The sequence below is a fragment of the Phyllobates terribilis genome, unplaced genomic scaffold (assembly GCF_046119375.1).
Source record: "Phyllobates terribilis strain yellow unplaced genomic scaffold, ASM4611937v1 Scaffold_8__6_contigs__length_399053987, whole genome shotgun sequence".
Classification (NCBI taxonomy): Eukaryota; Metazoa; Chordata; class Amphibia; order Anura; family Dendrobatidae; genus Phyllobates; species Phyllobates terribilis.
Window position 1 is genome coordinate 29,397,444 of NW_027362768.1, and position 10,485 is coordinate 29,407,928.

General features: G+C 45.5%; 2 pseudogenes; both read left to right on the forward strand.

The window, feature by feature from the left end:
- Positions 1-297: 297 nt before the first annotated feature.
- Positions 298-403, forward strand: LOC141160266 (U2 spliceosomal RNA; annotated as a pseudogene).
- An 830-nt stretch (positions 404-1,233) lies between these two features.
- LOC141160329 (U2 spliceosomal RNA) lies at positions 1,234-1,340 on the forward strand (annotated as a pseudogene).
- Positions 1,341-10,485: the final 9,145 nt, after the last annotated feature.

A 10,485-nucleotide genomic window follows, 5' to 3' on the forward strand; every position in this document is an offset into this window, starting at 1 on the left:
ACTAGGAAGAAGGTGCACCGCTGGTTGTTTGTTCACTAATTAGTTATCCACTCCCCATCCCCTTGTCTGCAGGTGCATGGGACATTGGGGGGAGGGGAGAATGTTTGAAAATAGGCAGACTCATGCAGATTAAAAATGCATGCGTGGGCTGCAGCTGCAACAAGCAGTAAAGTTGTGGGTTTTAAGGTGTCTATTGATGAACAACATGTCCTCTTAAGGGGAGTCTTTGTCCCTATCCCTTCAATGGGTGCCTTCTTGAAGCCAGGGTGCAGTCATAGGCCAAAAGCAATTCAGGTTATCGCTTCTCGGCCTTTTGGCTAACATCAAGTGTAGTATCTGTTCTCATTTAATATATGTGCTTTGCTTTTACCAATATATTGTATTGTGATGTTTTCTATCTATCTATTCCTTCCTTCCTGAGATAAGCTGCAATAATGCATTTGTCCTTTGCTACACCGTTGCACAAACACCATATACCTAGTCAGTGGCCTTGTTATCAGCTGCTACTCTTTTAATTCCACTGTCCCATCAGTTGGGTGTTGCTGAGTACCACGCATTTAAAAAAAAATGTGGGGGCCGTTACGATTTCTTTAGTGAAATGCTGGCTCCCTCTGGTGGAGCACTGACTTCTTTAATTTTCTATCTGTGGATGAAAAAAAGATAAAAAAAAGTTTGGTCTGAGATGTTGTTTTAAAGTGCTACCTATGTCTGTCAGTCAGAGCATCCTATTGGTTTTCACCCAGGCAGATAGATTGCTTGCAATAGATGTAATGAGTGAATGGAACAATGGAATAATGCAAGAGAATGGTACAATGGAACAATGGAATAATGCAAGAATGGAAGAATGGAACATCATTGCACGTGTCATAATGGGCTCCTGGCCTTTATCTGGCTGTGCTGTTGCAGTCAGCTACAGTCTGCAGGGAGCCTGCAGACTAAGAAGAAGGTTGGACCGCTGCTTGTTTGTTCACTAATTAGTTATCCTCTCCCCATCCCCTTGTCTGCAGGTGCATGGGACATTGGGGGGGAGGGGAGAATGTTTGAAAATAGGCAGACTCATGCAGATTAAAAATGCATGCGTGGGCTGCAGCTGCAACAAGCAGTAAAGTTGTGGGTTTTAAGTTGTCTATTGATGAACAACATGTCATCCTAAGGTGAGTCTTTGTCCCTATCCCTACAATGGGTGCCTTCTTGAAGCCAGGGTGCAGTCATAGGCCAAAACCAATTCAGGTTATCGCTTCTCGGCCTTTTGGCTAACATCAAGTGTAGTTTCTGTTCTCATTTAGTATATGTGCTTTGCTTTTACAAAATATATTGTAATGTAATGTTATCTATCTATCTATCTATCTATCTGGTGTGTGCCCGCAGCAGGTGCAAGAAACAGGAAGTAATCGGGCGCCGCCCTTAAGCAGCAGAAACAGAGGCAAGCAAACAGCATGGAGGGAAGCCAGGCTAGCAGACTGGACTGGAGATCAAGTGCGCGCTCTTGCACAGTGGGAGATGGACCACTATGCAAGGACGCCGCCAGGTATGTTACAGAAGGCATAAGCGAAGACTGTGGGAGACCCACTCCCCAATAATGGGAATAATATTTTTAAGATGCTGTACTGTATGGCTCTTGTAAGGGGCATTAAAACCGTCTTGTTAAGCTACTGTGACCTCCACCACTTTTCCAAGGGGCATTAAAACCGTCTTGTTAAGCTACTGCGACCTCCACCAATTTACCAAGGGGCATTCAAACCGTCTTGTTAAGCTACTGTGACCTCCACCACTTTTCCAAGGGGCATTAAAACCATCTTGTTAAGCTACTGTGACCTCCACGTCTCTTCCAAGGGGCCTTAAAAGCGTCTTGTTAAGCTACTGTGACCTCCACCACTTTTCCAAGGGGCATTAAAACCGTCTTGTTAAGCTACTGGGACCTCCACGTCTCTTCCGAGGGGCATTAAAACCAACTTGTTAAGCTACTGTGACCTCCACCACTTTTCCAAGGGGTATTAAAACCGTCTTGTTAAGCTACTGGGACCTCCACGTCTCTTCTGAGGGGCATTAAAGCGTCTTGTTAAACCACTCTGAACTCCACAGCTCTTCCAAGGGGCATTGAAATGTTGTTTTTAATTAACTCTAACCACCACGACTCTTCAAACGGGCATTGCATTTCCTCCTAATTTTTGGCAGCTTTTGCTTGGAAGGCATAAGCAAAGACTATGGGAGACCGACTCCCCAATAATGGGAATAATGTTTGTAATATGCTGTACTGCATGGCTCTTGTAAGGGGCATTGCAAGTTCCTCCGTCCTAATTTTTGGCAGCTTTTGCTTGGAAGGCATAAGCAAAGACTATGGGAGACCCACTTTCCAATAATGGGAATAATGTTTGTAATATGCTGTACTGCATGGCTCTTGTAAGGGGCATTGCAAGTTCCTCCGTCCTAATTTTTGGCAGCTTTTGCTTGGAAGGCATAAGCAAAGACTATGGGAGACCCACTCCCCAGTAATGGGAATAATATTTTTAAGATGCTGTACTGTATGGCTCTTGAAAGGGGCATTAAAACCGTCTTGTTAAGCTACTGTGACCTCCACCACTTTTCCAAGAGGCATTAAAACCGTCTTGTTAAGCTACTGGGACCTCCACCACTTCTCCAAGGGGCATTAAAACCTTCTTGTTAAGCTACTGGGACCTCCACGTCTCTTCCGAGGGGCATTAAAAGCGTCTTGTTAAGCTAGTGTGACCTCCACCACTTTTTCAAGGGGCATTAAAACCGTCTTGTTAAGCTACTGGGAGCTGCACGTCTCTTCCGAGGGGCATTAAAACCGTCTTGTTAAGCTACTGTGACCTCCACTTCTCTTCAAAGGGGCATTAAAAGTGTCTTCTTAAGCTACTCTGAACTCCACAGCTCTTCCAAGGGGCATTGAAATGTTGTTTTTAATTACCTCTAACCTCCACGACTCTTCCAATGGGCATTGCATTTCCTCCTAATTTTAGTCAGCTTTTGCTTTTCAATGCAAAGGCGAAAACTAAGGGAGACCCACTCCCCAATAATGGGAAGAAGGTTTTTAGTACGCTGTAATCCATGTCTGTTTCTAGTGGCATTGCAGTTCCTCATAATTTTTGGAAAGCCTTCCATTCACTGCTTAGGCCAACAGTGTACAGGAGACCCAGTTGCTATAAATGGAAAAAACGGTTTAGTTAAGGCCCTCTGACCTCCATGTAATTTCCAAGGGGCATTGGAGTGCCTCAAAATTTTTGGTAGGCATTGCACTCACTGTATGCCCTATAACTGTGTAGCCGAACCGCTCCTTTTGTTACAGAAACATATCCTACAAGACATATGTGGTTGACTGGCCTGATATTGATGTGAATGGTCCCTGTTCCTCCTGCTTTTTCTCCTTTGACACCACCTCATCCATCATTTATCACCTGAAGCTTTGTTTTAATGGGAGTCATAGAACTGGGATAGTAGCAGGAAAACATCCAGCAATCCTCGGAGGAGGTAGGATATGCGCCAAAATGCTGACCACCTCAGGCCTAGCCGCTACTACATACATGCGCTTGCATTCCAAGAAAACAAAGCAGATGCTAACTTCTATCATCATCATCATGCTCCTCACCTTGGCACTCTCAACTACCCTGATGGAGAACCAGGGTCTACCGGAGGAGTCTGGTTCTCTGGTGGGCTCGTCCAATGCTGTCCTAAAGCAGGCCAGACTAAGAAAAGTGTGTGGGAAGGTGACAGGAGAAATAGGGGCGGCTGGATACCGTTTATGGACACCCGGCCGCCCCCAGGCGGCTGGGGACCGTGTGTGGACACCCGGCCGTGGGGCGGCTGGGGATCGAGTATGGACACCCGGCCGCTCCCTGGCGGCTGGGAACCGAGCGTGGACACCCGGCCACCGGGCGGCTGGGGACTGAGTATGGATACCTCGCTGCCGAAGCAGCCATGAGGTAGTGGCCAGCCTCGGCCTCCTCCAAACTAAAAGGCCCCATTTCAAGTGCAAGCTAGCAGTATGGTATTGCAGCCTGGGGGTGGGTGGGTGGCAGGCTGCACACTTACGCTTGCATTCCAAGAAAACAAAGCAGATGCTAACTTCTATCATCATCATCATGCTCCTCACCTTGGCACTCTCAACTCCCCTGATGGAGAAGCCAGGGCCTACCGGAGGAGTCTGGTTCTCTGGTGGGCTCGTCCAATGCTGCCCTAAAGCAGGCCAGGCTAAGAAAAGTGTGTGGGAAGGTGACAGGAGAAATAGGGGCGGCTGAGGACCGTTGATGGACACCCGGCCGCCCCCTGGCGGCTGGGGACCGTGCATGGACACCCAGCCGAGGGGCGGCTGGGGACTGAGTATGGATACCTCGCTGCCGAAGCAGCCATGAGGTAGTGGCCAGCTTCGGCCTCCTCCAAACTAAAAGGCCCCATTTCAAGTGCAAGCTAGCAGTATGGTATTGCAGCCTGGGGGTGGGTGGGTGGCAGGCTGCATACTTACGCTTGCATTCCAAGAAAACAAAGCAGATGCTAACTTCAATCATCATCATCATGCTCCTCACCTTGGCACTCTCAACTCCCCTGATGGAGAAGCTAGGGCCTACCGGAGGAGTCTGGTTCTCTGGTGGCCTCGTCCAATGCTGCTCTAAGCAGGCCGGGCTAAGAAAAGTGTGTGGGGGGAAGTTGACAGGAGAAATATGGGTGGCTGGGGACCGTTTATGGACACTCTGCCGCCCCCAGGCGGCTGGGGACCGTGTGTGGACACCCGGCTGCCCCCTGGCGGCTGGGGACCGAGTGTGGACACCCGGCCGCCGGGCGGCTGGGGACGGAGTATGGATACCAGGCCGCCAACGCAGCCATGACGTGGTGGCCAGATTCCGCCTCCACATGCCTAAAAGGCCCAATTTAAAGTGCAAGCAAGCAGTATGCTATTTCAGCCTGGGGGTGGGTGGGTGGCAGGCTCCATACTTGCGCTTGCATTGCAAGGAATGGGAGAGGTACAATTGAACACTGCTCTGGGAGAAGGACTTGCACGGGGATAGTTGCAAGTCTGCATCTTCTGATGGGCACACTTTTAGGCAGTGACCTGGGTGTCAGAGATGCTTCCAGGGGTCTTCCCCATGCTGTTCCCATGTCTTTTCAGCACTGTATGCATGTGTCACACAGCACATGGCCAGATAAGGTTGTAAAATGTTAAAATGACATTTCCCGGTGAATGCATTTGTCACGGTTGAAAGCAATACAAAAGTGCAAAAATGCATAAAAAATGCTACTTGTGAACATAGCCCAAGGTGTGGAGGTGTATTTTTTTTTTTTGTTATTTATTTTACCTTATACACAAGTCTTTACCCTGGAAAGGAACTTCCTTAACATATTTCACAGGAAAGCAGTTTCAGTTTCATTTTTGAACTTTTTATTGTGAGCCCTTAAAAGTGGCTTAATACCTCTGACCACGTTGTTGACAGCAGTGACCTGGGGGTCAGAAATGCTTCCTGGGGTGATCCCCATGCTGTCCCCATGTCATTTGAGCACTGTCACTATCGTTTTGGGCACTTGTTAGGCTTTTAAAAGACTGCCAGGGGTGCCGCCGCAAAAATGCTCGGGTCGAGCATTGGGCTCGTTGCTCGGGTCGAGCACCCGAGTATCACGGCGAGCTTGGCCCGAGCTTCGAGCACCTGAGCATTTTAGTGCTCGCTCAACACTACTGTCAACCTTCATTTTTCAAAAATTCTGTAATTCGCCATGACATGCTGGATATCATCTTCTGGGCCAAATCCTGACTGATAAGAACCCATTCTTGTCTAATCAGTGCTTGGAGTATATCACAATTTCTGTGATCCAGCATGCCAGGTCATAGCGTGGAAGGATTGAAAAGTAAGGATTGTGATGACACAGCTTCTAATCTTAATTAGCTAAACGTCTAGATTTGTTAGACCAAGAGAAATATACTATTGTGTTTGTGTTGACTTTTGAATGTATGTGTTTTATTTTGGCTGGTCAAGAAGTACATACTAGTATTTGTATAAACCTAAATTTTGACTTCTCTTGGTCTGGAAACAATAGTTTTTGTTAATTTGCTAATTACACTTTGTACTAAGCCAGCTAATTGTTTATTTACAAGAGCAGTGAGATACCAACTATGCAAATTGATTAGATGCTCAAACAATGAGACCTGAGTCCTGCACTTTCCCCTTGATCTGTGAATGATGACCTAAGTCACAGAAAAATATAAAAAGGGATTTCTATTGTGCTGTGAGGAGAATCAGAAAAGCAGAGAATCAGAAAGACTCTTCAGGACAGTAGTTTGGTAGCATGGCTACATCCAGAGAGACACAGATTTAGATTACACAGGATTCCAGCCTAAGGGTACACGGCCCTGGCTGGAAGGATACAGATCTGCTCCATTGACCATCATAGAAGCCATGAATACATTTTGGGAAACCAGGTTGGGACAATGAGGTCACCTGACGCCATGGTTTGTTGTTTGGGGTTGCCAGTTGGGACCCTCCGGTCACCTGGAATCCATGGAGATGTTCGGAGAAGCCAGGCTGGGACCCTCTGGTCTCCTGACTTTGTATCTCGATGGACTGCCTGCTTCCTAAGCTTGCCGCTACCTCCTGTCTGTGGGGGAAGGGGGGCCACTGGTTGAGGTAGTTGGCTCTGAAAGTCCCGAAGTCGCAGCTGCTCTATTCTCGGCGGGCCAGCAGAAGGGTGAGACTGTGTAATTTTGCACCATCTTGGGTATTTGCTGGGACTGTTCTGTCTGTTTATTGTCTGCTTTGTGGTTCAATAAAATATTACCACGCTGTGTTACCATAAGCCCTGTGTTGTCTGAGTAGTATTATGCCCACGGAAGACCTCGGGTCTTCACAAGGATCATCCATGTAAATATTGAGTCTTTGCATAAACATTATGTATTTGTCAATAATAGTATAAAAACGTATGAAATACTGGCAATTGTACTTCACTAACCATAGAAACATCCGAATAATAGATCTAAAAACAATGTAGCATCAAACTGTGAAAAACAAAATTTATGTCAGTCTCAAAACTTTTGGGCACGACTGTAAATACTATAAGTTTTGGTGCAGATAGTAAAGTGGCAAAAACAGTTGTGTTTTCATGTAAATGTTCAATTAAACATTGTGCTTCTAATGTCCAGTTAAACATTGTGAAATAGTTTGTGTTCAGTGTGATTGGGTCTCAGAGGCTAGCCTGTCATTACATAAGTCTCAAGTTCACACATTTAGGTTGTCATGGCAAACCGATTGTCCAAGGAACTAGTCTGATTGCCGTATGTGGAGTCGGGAAGATATTTTCCCCTAGTATGGGGCAATTAGCATCTGCCTCATGGAGTTTTTGCCTTCCTCTGGATCAACATGTTGGGTTATAGGTTGAAATTAATGGCCTTATGTCTACCTTCAACTTTAAAGGAAGTCCATCAGCATAGCACCTTGTAGGGGACATAGCCCTAATAAAAACCATACCAAATCCATTGCTGTGTTTGCAGGAAATCGTTCTTTATTCAAGTATATTATGAAACTGCTCAGGTCACCCTAGGTGTGTTCCGAGGTCGGGGTAGGCAGCACAGGTTTAGGATATGTAGCCGAGGTCAGGAGCAGAGAGATCAGACAGGATAAGACGACAAGCTGGGTCAGTAACGGGAGGGATAAACAACAAAATACCTTGACAGAAAGTCGATGCTAACAGCAACTGGACCTTAAACTCAGGCAAAGTGTGGAGGGCGGCGCTGCCTAATATTGCACCTGATGGTCAGTGATTGGCTGGGGAATCCATACTCTGTAGGACACAGCAGGGTAAAATTCCTGCAGGCTCTGGCAGCGCTCTCCTATAGCCATGAGCTGACAGCATACAGATTCAGCAGTGCTGAGGAGTGCTGCAAGAGACAAACTCAGCAAGCCGGCCTGACAGGAAGAGAGGCAGTGCAGTAACCACAGAGAGTAAGGTGGCGCTGAGGAGTCATGGGAGTTATCACTGGGACATGTAGCAACAAATTTGGATACTAAAAGGTATGATTTTTATTAGGGCTATGTCTCCTACAAAGTGCTGTGCTTGGTTTAAACAAAAATTTGCGCTTACAGACTCCTTTAAGACCTCACTCAGACGTCCGGTTTTCCAGTACGTGTTTTATCAGTGGTTTTCATAGATAGAATACATACCCATTTTAATCTATGGGGATGTTCACATGTCCATGAGTTTTTGCAGATCGCGTGTCTGGGCTAAAATCACGGAGACATGACAATTTTTTATCCGCATCACGGATGAAAAGTTCCAACACAAGTCTATGGGTCCATGAAAATCACATACAGCACACGGATGGCATCAGTGTGAAGTCCTCGTTCTGTCTGTGATTCACGTCATAATTTATCATCTATTTCCTTATATGTGAAAAACACTAATAAAAACTCACAGATGTCTGAATGAAGCCTAGAACTGTGAAACTATTTGGCTTCAAAACTGCCTCAGAAAACTAAAACAAAAGCTGATTATCTGTCCGACTCCTCACCTTAAGACCAAGTTCACATGACCGTATCTTCGTGAAAAAAACAGACAGCACTCAGACCTATATTATTTAATGGGGCAGTTCAGATGCGCAATTTTTTTTTTCACGGACCCAACCTGTGCATAAAAAAAATTGCAGCATGCACATCCAGGTGTTGGAAGAGACTCGCCCATTCAAGTCTATGGGTGCGCAAAAAAAAATCAGATTTCACATAGAGCCACCAAATAGCATCTGACTTTTATGGATACATTGCAATTTTTTAACCCAGGAAACTATTTGTTTAATAATTATTTTTAATGACTATTGCTGTATAAAAACAGATTGCAAATGGATTACATAATTACATAGTTACATAGTTTATAAGGCCGAAAAAAGACAAGCGTCCATCCAGTTCAGCCTATTTCTTGTGCACTGCAGCTATTCCGCAGCGTTGATCCAGGGGAAGGCAACAAAAAACCATGCGGTATAGGCCAATTTACATCATTGAGGAAAAATTCACTTCCCGCCACCAATCTGGCAGTCAGATTAAATCCCTGGATTAATTAACTAAGCATAAAATGTAATTTTATTGTTCTCAAGAAAGGCGTCCAGGCCTCTCTTGAACTCTTTAAGTGAGTTGGACATCACCACTTCCTCTCCCAGAGAGTTCCAGAGTCTCACGGCTCTGACCGTAAAGAATCCCCTTCTATGCTGGTGCAGGAACCTCCTTTCCTTCAGACGCATAGTGTGCCCCCTCGTCTTTGTCACCATCCTTGGTATAAACAGGTCATGGGAGAGATCTCTGTACTGCCCCCTGATGTATTTATACATGTTTATGAGGTCTCCCCTAAGCCTTCTCTTTTCCAATGTAAATAGGCCTAATTTTGACAACCTCTCTGGGTATTCTAGTCCCTCCATTCCCTTTATTACCTTAGTCGCCCTCCTTTGTAGCCTCTCTAGCTCCAATATGTCTTTCCTGAGCACCGGAGCCCAGAACTGTGCACAATATTCTAAGTGCGGCCTTACCAGCGCTTTATACAGAGGAAGAACAATGTTCTCATCATATGCCCCTATTCCTCTTCTGATGCATGCCATGACTCTATTTGCCTTCGCAGCTGCTGCCTGACACTGGGCACTCCAATTTAATTTGCTGTTAACCAAGACGCCCAGGTCCTTCTCCATGTCAAATTTCCCCAACGGTTTCCCATTTAATATGTATGGGTGACTGCTGTTTTTCTTTCCCATGTGCATGACCTTACATTTATCGGCATTGAACCCCATTTGCCATTTTTTGGCCCAACTCCCCAATTTATCTAAATCCTCCTGTAGCTGTGCCCTATCCTCATCTGTATTAACTACTTTACAAAGTTTAGTATCATCTGCAAATATTGCTATTTTACTATGCAACCCTTCCACTAGATCATTAATAAATATATTAAATAATATAGGGCCCAAGACAGACCCTTGAGGCACCCCGCTAGTAACCCTGACACACCCTGAGCTTACTCCATTGATAACCACCCTCTGCTTTCTATCACTCAGCCAGCTATTTACCCACTTGCACACATTATCCCCCAGACCAAGCATTCTCATTTTATATACCAACCTTTTGTGTAGCACGGTATCAAACGCTTTGGAGAAGTCAAGGTATACAACATCCACTGACTCTCCCCGGTCCAGCTGTGAGCTCACCTCCTCGTAGAAGGCGATCAGGTTTGTTTGGCAGGAGCGATCCCTCATGAATCCATGTTGATATGGAGTTAGACAGTTATTATCATTAAGATAAATTATAAAAATATTGTTTGAGTTTTCTGGATGTAACTTGGACATTTTTTTTTGTTCGCTTGTGTGAATTTAGCCTAAAGGAAAGCTGTCACCTGATTCATGCTGCCCAAACTGTGGGCAGCATGAATCAGAATGGCTGCATGATTGCCAGGTATATTCTTTTCTAAAACGATCCAGCATTCCAGACAGCATATACTTTACTTCAAATGAGAGAATCA